At 36.7% G+C, this 14,074-nt stretch overlaps 1 long non-coding RNA gene across 1 annotated transcript; it reads left to right on the top strand.

The window, feature by feature from the left end:
* The first annotated feature begins 4,110 nt into the window (after window positions 1-4,110).
* Window positions 4,111-8,628, top strand: LOC124427781. Its single transcript, XR_006943020.1, has 3 exons — window positions 4,111-4,371; window positions 4,480-4,809; window positions 6,574-8,628. It is a non-coding gene; the product is annotated as an uncharacterized LOC124427781 (long non-coding RNA).
* The last annotated feature ends 5,446 nt before the right edge of the window (window positions 8,629-14,074 follow it).

Genomic DNA, 14,074 nt, shown 5'->3' with positions numbered 1-14,074 from the left:
CTTGCATAACAATCAACCTCCACGAATTTGAATTTGGTTACGTAGCACGGGGCGACTACTCGCAAACTCTGTCTTCATCCTTTTCTCATTGTCGCGTCATTCTCATAGCATGCTCGAAAATTCGAAACTTTTCATGAGTTTCTCTTTGACTTTGTAGCTTCATTCTCTCCTTTTTTGAGATAAGTTCGTTGATAGATTAACAAGAAAGAACGGAAAGCGAACATCCTTGAAATACAAAGATCGATCTTGTAAAAACTATGATCGAACGCGTTTTTTCGCGCATCTTTTTTCATCTTCACCTATATGTCATACATATGTCAACGTATGTATGTATGCATATATGCATACATACATACATTGAGCTCAATAAATACATTCACGATATCTTACATATTACGGACCAAGTGTCTTACATTGTAGCACGGCTGCGGAATAATAATAGCTGCGCATATAGACAACGCGCGACTACCGCGATTAACGTCAAAATCGTGAGATCACTCGATCGTGATAAAGCACATGTGATGTTGAACATTACCGATCGATCGACCGATTGATTTGCCACATAATAATTTTTTTTTCATTTGTTAAAACCAGCATCAACGAAATCACGTAGGAGTTATTCAAATGAATTTAAAAAGAATAAGATCTGAGATAAATAAAATAACACAATTTATTTTTTTTACATCTACAAAAAATATTAAGTTAACGTGTCTATTTATTCAAAATTTCCCGTATGATCGATGGATTAACAAAAAAGACTTAAAAAATATAAATATCGGAAACATATTAATATTTCGTTATTTATCGTCATTTTTCTTTCTTAAAATGATTTAATCCTATACCAGTCTATAAACTTCTTCACTTTCTCTCTCTCTCCCCCCCTCTCTCTTTCTCCTCCCCTCTCTCTCTTTATCTATCTATCTATCTATTTATCTTTCTCTCTTTCTGTTTCTCTCTCCCTCTCCCTCTCTCTCTCTATTTATCTATCTATCTATCTATCTTTCTCTCTCTCTATTTCTCTCTCTCTCTCTTTCTTTCTTTTTCTCTTTCTTTCTTGATTTCCAAACGTAGAGTCCGACTCATTTCTTTTTTTTGACGCTTCTCTGTCTTTTTTCTTCTATCCTTTCGGAGAAGAAGATTCGGAAGTTCATTCACCTCGTACGACTCCTTCTCCTATGGGAGCCGGTATATAATAGTATATATACTCTGGTACGCGTATATATAGTTATCTAGAATAACGTGTGCTAGTATAGCCTGTCCTATCCTAGAGCACGCTCAGCAAGGCTTGCACGTCGGCACTGGACCGACCGGAGTTTAATTCGACATTCCTTGGATATTCTCTCCCTCTACCGCCACCCTTTCGAATCCACCCCACCCTTCCAGCATTTTCTTGCACTTCGTTACTTAGCTGTGTCTCGACCCTCGAAAATTTCGTTTAGAAAGGCCCTGTCTCTCTTTCTCTTTCTCTCTCTGTCTCCTCTCTCTTTTTTTCTGTCTTTCATCGATCAAGTTCCGTCTTGGAGACTCTTGATGTCCTTGTACAGTGTGCGCGAAATTCCTTCTCATCGTGGACCACGAAAAATGACGATCCTCCAAAATTCCTAATCGGAGAAGAAGCTTCTTTAGAACCATAAAATCCGATTGTTTCTTTCTAGATACGAAAAATTGCTCGAACCAAACGATTCGATAGTTGCAATAAGAATGATAATAACGACAATAAAGATCGTTTTAACGTCCTTCGAACGAAGTTAACCTTTTGTGTCGTGCTTCGTCGCCGGCACGACGCAAGGTAGATGGAAAATATAAATTTTGAAAGGCCAATATCGACGTCAACGACGTAAGAGCTGCGGCGTCTTTTTGCCTAAGGATAATAAAACGGGCCAGAGCTGACGTAGCGCAACACGAAATTCCCTCGGAGCTTAATCCCTCGGCACCGTTTAATCCTGGACGTAGACGAACGATATCACGATTATATCGAAGCAGTCATCAACGGGCGGCATATCTCAGGATGTGTTCGATGCATTGAAGGTCTAGTCGGGCAAGCGGCATAATGCCAACCAGTGGCATTTACGCCGGTTAGACCTCCTTTGCCTGAGTTCTCCTTCTCTTTTCCTCTCCACTGTTTCTCTCTCCGCGAACGTCTCCAGTACTCTTCCTCTTTCTCTTTTCCTCCAGTTCTTCTTCCTCCGTTCTCTCTCTCTCTCTCTCTCTCTCTCTCTCTCTCTCTCTGTCTCTCTCTGTCTCTCTCTCTCTTTCTCTTTCGAGGCAGCAACGCCAGAAGCAGCAGCAGCAGCTTCTTTAGCGTTCCATTACCGGCGTTCTGTGGAATGCATTGGTATCTCGCAACACCTACGAAGCCTTTGCAAGACTCGCGAAATTGTTCTTAAAATCCTCTAAGGGACCCACTATTGGCTTGCACCCAGAAATAAACGTTGAACAAGATAAGGAATGAAATTTTCACTCGGCCGCTCTCTAATTTAGCTTTTAAATTATCTTTTGCACGGAACTCGCGATCGGCCGTTTCTAATAAAGCCGTCGTTTTCCGTGTATGATAGATTCCCAATAGCTGCTGGGTAAATTGAATTTCGTTTACGAGTTTTCAACGCTCGAACGATGGGAGGTAGTTTCGAAGCAATTAAGTTCCAATGCATGTATGTATGTATGTAGATAGATATGTACGTACAAAGCGCTACGAAAAACGGTGGACTTGAAATTGTTTTTCTTTGAAAGGAATTAGCCCGTTAACTGATGACTACAGAGCTCGTAACTAAGTTATTTAGAATTGTTAAGGATCTCCGAAATTTTGTGAGTGAAGCACCACTCTTTCGTGGATTCTCCAATTATAATAATACAGTCGTTTGTAGTATCGATGATACTCCTGTTTTTCGAACTTCGTACTTTCGTGAGTTTGTACCTCCTGGCCGCCAACAAGACGCCAAGATATTTTTGTAACCATTGGCAGACGAAATTCTGATCAACCTCGAGTTTTCTCGATCGTTACGCGTGGTAGTTAATTGGGATCGTGCGCTCGTCAAACCGGATAGTGGATACCCTCGACGACGCGTGGCACACTTATCACTATGATGCAAAGTAAAGGTAAGAGAGAGATCGTTTGTCGTTCGCACGATCGATATAAGATCCGATAACAGGAGTTATGTTCGCGGGAATAGGAACCTTCTAGTGCGATTAAGATTTGTTTTCTAGCAAGGCCATTACTTCGAAACAAATAAGACATTTGCAGAACGAAAATCTGATACTTTTTAAAGTGTAAGGTATAATCGGTTCATTCGGCGAAAGAAAAGAAAATAATTGACGAGAAATCTCTGATCCTATAAATATTTCCTTTTCTTCTCAATTGGCACGAAACGTGCCGCATATCTTGGTATCCAATGAAAAGAGAGAAAAATATGGGTGAACGAGGAAAAGAAGGCATCGCGTCTAGGTGGTTGTACCAGTGACCGTTAGTGGCCTACGGTGGTAGAAGTGCTGGTGGTACATCGGTGGTGGTGAGCGGATCGCCTTGACGAGAGAATCACGTGGACGCGGGAAATGACTCGTTATATAAACGTGATTATCCTAGTACACGCGCATTACCACGTCCAATCTAACACGTCCTGTGAGTCTGCTAGAGACCCATCGATAAATCCTTGCCTCTCTGTGCTGTATATGGGAAATATTGTAAATTCGATCTGTCGAAAATTTTCCTTTGGATCTACAATGATCGTATTATTATTTATATCCAATAGATTAGATATATTTATTAATTTAAAATATTTTATGACAAGATCTATGTTAAAAAGAATAAACGAATTAAAATCATAAATTGATTGTTAATACTATCAGTTAAATTCTTAAAAATTGTGTTTATTCGTATTAGAATTGTAGAATTATTAGAAATATGTTATATATCCAATGTTTATATTAAATATCTTTTACAAATGCATTAACTAAATACGATGATGAAAGTAACAAATAAATATATTGATGAGATCAAAGGTTCCCATAAAAAGTGTTGCTATAGTTGTTCTATGAGCTAATATAAGCGAAAATATAGATCAATTCTTTGCTTCATGCATCATTTCAACGCCAGCATAACTCGTTTATTCGATTGGAGTCTCCCGGACGGCACGAGAAAGAGATAGCGGATAACGCCCCCGAGACGTCATTCCCACACGATAAATTAATGCTGTTATGGCGTTGTCTGCGTTAGTAGACTCGGCAAGTCTATCAAGACGGAGGCGCATCTTCGTCATATTCTCGAATAGGAAACGCGCGTCGTTAAACTGTAGTGGGAAACGAAGCGGCCCAAGGAAAACGGGAAACGACAATGAAATTTCTATCAAGAATCAGCATCGTCGTTATGAAACGAATGTACGACACGTCTCCGATCAAACTCGTGTTTACTCGCACGGATTCTTATAATTTTTCTATCTCTTTTTCTTTTTTTTTTTTAACCGCTTCAATTACTCGACTTTCTAGAACGGTCGCGGTACCAGTGCGAGTCCGTGACACGGAAGAAAAGTTCCGCTCACGATTTGGGACGGTGAAACGTGCTGACAAAAAGTGTCTTTCGCGAGAGAGGAGAGGGTAGAGAGAGAAAATAAAAGAAACAATGATCGACGTTAGCACGATTCCATCAATAGTCGATTAGAACGTTTATTGTGAGTCTTGTGGAAAAGGTTGGAGAATACATATCGGTAAGGCAAGAAAGTAGGTCAGCTTAGAGCGGGCAACAAGAGACAGAGAGGCAAGTTCACGGGCAAACTGCAGCACGCCGCGTCTCCAACACAGACTCTCTTCGTGCCTTAGGTTAGGTATCTCTTTTTCTTTCTTTCTTTCTTTCTTCCTTTTCCTCTGCCTTTCTCATTCTTTTACTTCCTCGAAAAAGAAAAAGAGAGAAAGAAAGAAAGAAAGAAAGAAAAAAAGAAAAAAGAAAAAGAAAGGGAGAGAAAAGAAAGACGGGAGAGAGAGAGAGAGAGAGAGAGAGAGAGAGAGAGAGAAGATAGCCGATCTAACGGTCTACTCCAAGTTGCCTAGTTTTATTTTTTTACAGAACCCAAGCATCTATACGTTCCTTCTCATCCTTTTTTCTTATCCACCTTCCCCGATCCTCCTTCTCATACGTGCACTCGCGTGACGTCCATAGCAAAGAAGAAAAATAGAAACGGAAAGAGAGAGCGATAGGCTTCCTCTCGTCTTCTCTTCTTCCATCATAATGGAGAGAGGGAAAGAGAAGAGAGAGAGATGGTCCGACGTTAGCCTAGGTACACCTTTCCATCTACTTAAAAGAGAAAGAGAACACAGGGGAGAAGGGAGAGTAGATGGAAAAAGTTTCATGACACCTTTTTGGTTGAACTTGGCCCAGAAAGAAGAATGCCGTGGAAAGTGCAAGTGAACTTTCCTCTCGACGTTCACCGTTCGACTCTAACGCTCCTCTATGTAGCACGCCCGGCAATCCTCGCGAGTTTCTCGAACGTCTTTTCTACAGAAGGATCATCTCGAGACCTTTCGACCTTTGAACTTTATCATTTTTACATAATTCTCGCTATCAATCATCACCGCCGAGATTAAAATTCATCGTCTTAGTATTAGTCTGTCGTAATAAAATATTAATTTGAAGTGAAGCAACGACGGAAGCGCGTTCATGAGATTCGCATCAAAAAGTTAAACAAGATAGTGAGACTCATGCGCACAAAAAGATCAAGCAAGTGATGCGACCTCGGTGAAATCGTCACGAAGGCCGTCGAGCGAGCGAACGTTATAGCAAACCGATGTCAGTGCGAGTGCCAGAAGATATATTATATCGATTAGCGATAAAACGCGCCGGAATAGACACGGGCAGACAGGTAGATCGGTGGGTTGGTCGGTAGGTAGGTGAAGTAGGTAGAAGAACGTGGGTTGTGTGTTGTGTAAAATTGTATATCCGTATGCGTTCTCTTAGATAGATCGATCGATTGATGATTCGAAAAAGAATCTATGAATCGGGTATATATTAACAATTTATTCTGATCCGATTTGTTCAAATTAAGTTCTCTTTTCGAAGGTCATTGACTGGTTGAGTCGGCGAAATTCGAAGTTAGGACGACGAGCTTCCACGGAGAAATGTGTCCCTGACGGGGACATGCGATCTCGCTGTTTGCCAGGTTAGGGCGTGGTTTTCTATGCAGTTTTTGCTCGCCTAGAATGCACCAGGCGGCCTTCGCTAAGATCAGGATATTCCGCCGCTCCTACCACGCGTTCTTCTTACTCCCTCTCCCTCTCTCTCTCTCTCTCTCTCTCTCTCTCTCTCTCTCTCTCTCTCTCTCTCTCTTACCCCGCCTACACCTAGCGGAACGTTTTCACCGTAAGAGACCTTTCGACTCTGGCAAAAATCGTTAGATCTGTTCCTTTTAACTTTCCATTATCTTTCGACAATTTTCTCTTGTCGAGATCATTTTCAAAGAACGTATGGCCGTAGGTCACGATCCGACCGCGAAATATACAAGTCACGTTCCTTGAGAGTCTTCGAATAGATCGCGTTTGTACCTGTCATACTTACAAAATTCTTATCTTTATTTTCTCTGTGTATTTCAGAAGCCAACCAGCGACAACATCACTGCCATTGTGGAACGCAGCCTCGAGCACTGGTACGACTAATCATTTCGTCTACCGAGAAGAGTAGATCGACGTATTCGGGCAATGAACTTTTGACTAAACAAAGAAAATTTAAAAAAAAAGAACAAGAAAATAAAAAGGGGAAAAAATGAATAAAAGAATGAAAATAAAGCTTCGCACTGCCATTCGGATGATATCGGCTACCTAGTCGTTTCTTCTCCATTCTGTTCGACAGGAGGAACACTGCTCATGCACTTACGCGCACGCTCGATCACTCATCAACGAGGAGACCATCCACGTGCTTCTAGCGGACGTGGCATTAAGGATCGACATGTGTTACTATCCTTTTTTCTCTTTATATTATTATTATTATTATTATTATTATTATTATTATTATTATTATCATTATTATCATTATTATCATTATTATCATTATTATTATCATTATTTTTATCATTATTATTATTATTTTTATTATTTTTATTATTTTTATTTTTATTTTTATTATTATTATTATTATTATTTAAATTATAGAGGATACCTCGTAAGTACTATTCGTTGTATACGTTTTACAATTAGTCGTATTATTAGGCGAGGTCGTATCTCTCCTAGTAGATACGGAGGAGGAGAAATGCCGCGAGTTACGTGCGATGCTTTTATTAACCTGCAACCAAGAAGATGCCGGGTGTGAAGCCTCGTCCTTAACCTTTTCCCTGCTACTTTGTTTTACAACTGTTATTGCGGTCTCTGTAGGCACCTAATGCCGTTACTGTTGTGCTTACTTACTATTCTCTCGCTACTGGAATGAGTAGTACGCACACCAGGAAAGACAACGACGCGATCAACAAGCAATTCGAGAAATATATGTATTTACGTACAACATACACAATGCATAGTTCATACATGTCATGAGACATGCACACATGTGCGCAGAGATAGATACACAGCTGCTTGTAACTTTTTCAATCAATACTACTTATTTTTTTTTTGGATAGAATAGAAGAAAAACAGTGAGATTTTCGATAATCAGCAGTTTTTCTTTTTTTTCTCCCACTTTATTTCTTTTTGGTTTTTTTTCTTTTTTGTTTTATACAATAATTTATATTATTACTATTAAAAGGAAATAATCGCTTGAGTGTTCATTGACCCGTTCACTCGTACTCTCCCCATTGCGGAATATACTTAAGAGACATGTGAGATTTACACATCAGCACAAACGTGCGGCTCACACACACACCGACGCTCATCCCTAGGAAAGAGAGAAGGAGAGAAAAAGAGTGCACGCAAGTAGACACACGTGGCCATACACGTACACACACACACACACACACACACACACACACACACATATATATATATATATATATATATATATACTTATACGTATAAGCCGAGCGGCAGCACTTCTCGCGTCGTCAGGAAGCAGTTAACCGTGCACCCGTGCATTGTTACACATAACTTCTTTCCATCGCGTCTCGCGGTGTGTTGTAACGCGCGATCCACGCGTTTTAAAACCACGTCAACCACGTACTTTGCATTCTTCTCGCAATACGAACATCCACGCGAGTAAAAGGCCGCCGCTACTCTTCGTTTACTACGTACATGCTTCTGTGTGTGTGTGCGCGAGCGCGTGTACATAAGGCCCGCGTCTTGTACGTGCGTCTCTATTCGTTGCGGTCGCGTTCCCTGGACGATCATCTTTCTCTTTCTTTTCTCGCAATCCCTTGCGAGAACGATCTTCCATCGGTTTCTTTTCTATCTTTACATTTATATATATATATATATATATATATATATATATATATGTATGTATGTATGTATGTATATATGCATATATATATACTTAAACGACATACAGCACATACACACTCACAAACACACACGAATATACGACAATGTGTACGAGTTACCGTATTTTTTCTTACTTTAAAGGACCGATCGATAAGCTACTCCTCAAGCGAATCGTTCGTTCTATCCTATCGTTATATCTCTTCCTATTCTCTCTCACACTAAATATTTTCTTATCAGTTTACTTATTTTATCACTTTTATTATTATTATTATTATTTCATTATTATTATTATTATTATTATTATTATTATTATTATTATTATTATTATTATTATTATTATTATTATTATTATTATTATTATTATTATTATTATTATTATTATTATTATTATTATTATTATTATTATTATTATTATTATTATTATTATTATTATTATTATTATTATTATTATTATTATTATTATTATTATTATTATTATTATTATTATTATTATTATTATTATTATTATTATTATTATTATTATTATTATTATTATTATTATTATTATTATATTACTATATTATTATATTATATCATTGCTATTTGTATTATTACACATCACCCATGAATTGTTCTGTCTTCTCCTTCTTTTAATCATTATCACGCGCTTAAACAAATGCAACGAAAACTTGTTAGCAAGATATTGGAACATAAGAGTAAAATGCAAATTATAAAAATTTTGGACGAACGTGTGATTCTGTGTACGTGTGTGTATCGACGCATGTGTGACTGTTTAATTAAAAGTTGTTGGTAAGAAAGAGAGGGAGAAAGATGTGTAGATTGAAATACTACTACACACGTTTATATATATAAAAAAAAATCTAATAAAAAGATACGTATGCATTCAAACATAGTCATGCATATTTTTGTACCTTTTACTATTTCGAGAGAGATAGATGGCAAAAGATCGCGAGAAGATCGCTAGCTGGTGATGCGAGGTCAAATCATTGTATCTATATATATGCATATATATATATGCATATATATATATATATATATATATATATATATATTTATATGTATATATGTATCTTTTCTCTTTCTCTCTCTCTCTCTCTCTCTCCCTCTCTTTCTCTCTCTATCTCTTTCTCCCTGTCTCTTTCTTTCTTGTGGAACGAAGCCGTGTTATTCGCGGAGTCTGCGAGTCTTCGAAAGTTAATTCCGCCGTGTCACGATTCTTTCGACTTTACAGCATGACCTTTCTGTCTCGACACAAACTTGCGCGTGCCCACCGTTCGTGTGTAAGAGTTTGTTACTTAAGATTACGTTTGAAACAAGAGCCGTCGTTGTTTCTATTATTAATTCGTCCTTTCGCAGTCATCTTCGTCGCTGCAAGGTGTGTCTGAACATTATCCCGAGATTGTAAAAGGACTCGCTCTTTTCGTGGTTCTTCGTTTTACTGTTCTTCTCTTTATTTTTTCTTTGATTTCTTTCTCCTTTGGAGATCTTTCGCTAAATTATTTTTGTTCCAACGACACGAGAGCTAATAAAGTCATAGTTCGTTCGTTTACCATAAATAAATGATAAATGCAAAGAAGTAATAAAAAAATATAAAAAAATAAAAGAAACGAATGTTTTTCCTTTCTTCCTTCCTTCCTCCTTTCCTTCATCCTTCTCGTCAGACTACTTCCTTTTTCTCTTTCTTCAAGGATAACGCAACGTTCTACTATTTTGTCGTCCATGAACGACTTCTCAACTTTCTACGATAGAACATTTTCAGCGAATCGTGAGGCCGTTCGTCGTTTAACGAAACGCATGGACATATTGCATGTAGTATAGAAATATGAGTAGAAAGGTTAATCTACTCGCCGCAGAAGTAATTTTGCTACTGCGACCGTTAGATCCTTGAAGATTTTACAGTTCGTTTGTTTTCTAACGGCGAACGATCTTGCTAAACAATCTCGATCGCGAACATCTTCTCTCGTTATATTCGGCACATTATCAAATATACTTTTTAAAAGCGTCGTTAGATGTGGTCAGAAGGTGAACAAGGAAACAACACCGATGACTTGGTATGGTTTTCATGGATGTATGTACGATATACATATGAGGACAACCGGCTCCAACATCTTCACAAAAGAAGGTGAGCTTGAGACATGTGAAAGGTACCGAAAATCTCTAAAATATATACAATTTCTCTGTTAGTCGACGTTAAAATTTAACTGATCAAATTTCAAGGAAGATGGAAAGCGATACGCGAGCGAGAGGCGATTCCCAAGGTAGGCGAGAGAACCTCAAGAGGAAAGGCTTGGATGTTAGCGAACGTCGCGCTTCTAATCACGACATATCGGCGCCGATCGGCGAAAGGGCCACGTGCCACGCACTTCTCTTTTGTTTTTGCTGACCGGCAGGCATCTGTCGGCACTAGGTTACTAGGTTCTCTCTTCTCGGGTTGCTCGGCTCTCCTTCCCCTGCTACTGCTGGTACGCTGGTACCCCCACTATCTCATCGCTCGACTCCCTACTCATTCTCTCCTCTCCCGCTCTCTCTCTTTTCCACTCTTCTTCCTTATCTCAGATATTCCGACTTCTTCTTTCCCTCCCGTTCGTCTCTTCTTCATCCTCGTGTTGTCCTTACAAGCCAAAGTGCTCAAAAGATACGATGGTCCAAGGAAAAAATACAATTATTTGTTTCTCTCATCTTTTCAAAATAACTTTTTTTTAATCGTTTTTTCTCTTTGATGTTTTATCTATGCGAAAGAGAAAGAAGACAACTCTGATTGAAATTATTGGAAATTGCAAAATATAAGATGCACGAGCCGATTCGCGTCGCGAACGACATCGGCAGCCAAAGTCGAGGACGCGTCCCTGAATTCCCGCAAGAAATCGCGATTAGTCTAGTAAAGAACTTTTTCTTTTACCTTGCGGAAAAACGAACATTTTTCTCATACATTCACTGCATTGCCGAAGTAAATTGCTGGCGAGTTTTAATGCATTCGAACGCTATAGTCATGTCTATTTTAATATATTCAATCGTTTGCTTTCAATTTATCATAAAATATAAAAAAAAATTAGAATTAATTGTTCGCGATAAGATTATTTCCTGTGATAACTTGTACACAGAAAACCGATGGAGACTACGAAATATTTGGTCAAATGTTAGCGATAATTAATCGATGCAACATCATTATTCTTCACTTTTTTTTCTTTTTGTTTCATTTCGTTTTTCTTTTCGTTCCTCTCGAATGATGTCCTTGTTTCTCGCGTAGTAACCTTCGCGCCTCGTTGGCCAGTATTTTTAGTATAATATTTCAGGTATATCCGAAATTTTTCGTGATACCGTTAAGGGTCTGCCTTGAGAAGAAACAAATCTATGTCCTCGAGCACCTCGACAAGGTGCACCGTAAACGCATAAATATGCTTCGACGACAAAAAAGGTCAGCTAAATTTGCAAACGACGTTAAATTACGGTACGCGACCTTGCATCGTGCATTCCTTCGCGATCGTTTCCATATTGTTCTTCTTCTTCCTCTTTTTATTCTTCTTTTCGTGTCTTTCTCTTATTATTTCTCTTTAATATTTAACAATATCCTTAAAAGTAAATCATTACGAATCCTGATACTCCTTCCTCTCTTTACTTTCACGCGTTATCCGATATAGACCACGAAATCAATGTAATCCGTCACGGTGCGGCAACTAAGTGGAATTTTACGTTCACCGTCGGAAAAAAATTTTAAGTTTATACCGTAGATGTATCTTAGATATTTCCTCTATCTTACATATCGTCTTTTGACGTGAAAGAGTCTACAAAAATAAAAACTCTGAACTTAATGTTTTTTTTTTAGTTACTATTTAAGATATTTAAATGAAAAAAAAAAGAAAAATAGTTACATATTAACCCTACTTCATATATTTTTGTTCAGAATTGTAAATCAATTATTAAAAATAGAAAAAATAATTTATTTTTTGAGAGTGATACTCACCAAAAAATCAACAATAATACTCCATTATCTAACTATTATTTATAAAAGTTTCCAAAAGATCGAGTTGGTGAAACATAATTAAAAAATTAAAAAGAAATAAAACGTTCAATATACATAATATGAAAAATAAATATTTATTTTTATAATTCCATAATAAAAAGTTGGTGTAACGAAACAAATGCTTAAGTTAAATATTAAAAATGGAACAATGTATTACAGATAAATTTATCATATCTCATTACAGAATACACCCAAAACAAAAAAAAAATGAACTAAAAGGGCCAATCACCACAACTTCCTTCAACAGTTCGTATTCCTTTAACTATCGGTCAGTTCCGAACTATCTAAAATCCCTCCTAAACGACAGTTTCCGTTTATAAATCCAATTTGGTTACATAATAGTTACTTTGTTCAGATGGATAGTAATTATAATCTAAAATTAATCTATCTCTTAAATTGTTTACGTAAAAAATTTTGTTTCTATATGATATATATGTTTTATATATTTATTGAATTTCATAGTAGAAATTAGTTTTATACAGCTTTGTAAACTATTAATTTTATATAATATTACGCGTCGTTTATACAAAATCAAAATCTTGCATTAATCGTCTAAGCTATTCTGCCTGCTTCCGCAAGTGCAATGTATTTTACTTCTGTATAATTTGAATTAGTAGAAGCTACATTAAATTTGAATAAATATTCACTGTTAGACTTTCCATCTATCCAATTTTGCATCCATTCTGAGTCTATATATTCTACCAAGATATTTTCTTTCTCATCATCACATTATTTTAATTTATAATGAATTAATGTCTTTAAATACTTTGATATCTTTTCGTTTCGATCCAGTCTACATTTGTTGTATTTTAAATCTTTTTACTTAGGATTGTAATGCTTATGGTGATATTTAGTTGGTTTTGTTACAAATCGCTATATACATTAATGCTCCTATCAATTTCTGAAAATCCTCATTGTTCTCCATGTAAGATCCTTCATCTATTATCTTTTCGTATCCTATATCTAATGATATGTATGATAGTAGTTTTGTAGCCTTACAGTCCGTACATATTATCTTTCTTATATAAGACTAATATAGAAAATTTCATCTTTATTTCTTTCTATTTGTGTACTAAATACAATTTCACATTCCGAAATTAGTTATATCAAAAGTTTTATCTAATATGTTCCGCATCACAGTATGGTATCTTTACTATCTTCTGCAATCAGAATATCGTCAACGTATGTTATAAATGTATGTTATAAATAACTTATTATCTCTAAGATTAATATGTAAACAAGGATCCGTTTCGCATTAATTAAATTTTTTTTTTTTTAAATGTCGTTCAAAGTTTCATTCCATACTTTTACCGCCTGTATGAATCCGTGTGAATCCGCTTTCCCCCTTCCTTTACAAACTTTCAGTTCGTTAGCTTCATATTATGAAGTTATGAAATTTATAAATGCTTGGTTGTTTCATATATATTATTTCGGTTAACTTTCCAATAAGGAATGCATTTTTTATATTATAATACTGGACGATCAACTTAATTCTTCCAATAGTTGAAAATATTGCACAGAAACTGATTAATTTCAGAATTATCCAAACACTTAATTATAATCAACTTCGTATTTTTGATTGTATCCTTGAGTAAGTGCGTTTTATATCTAAAAATATTTCCTTCTATATCGAATTTTAATTTGTAAATCCATTTACATACAATTGCC

The sequence above is a fragment of the Vespa crabro genome, chromosome 1, assembly GCF_910589235.1.
Source record: "Vespa crabro chromosome 1, iyVesCrab1.2, whole genome shotgun sequence".
Lineage (NCBI taxonomy): Eukaryota > Metazoa > Arthropoda > Insecta > Hymenoptera > Vespidae > Vespa > Vespa crabro.
Note: the sequence above shows the minus strand (reverse complement) of the source record. Positions and strands in the feature narration are given on the sequence as shown.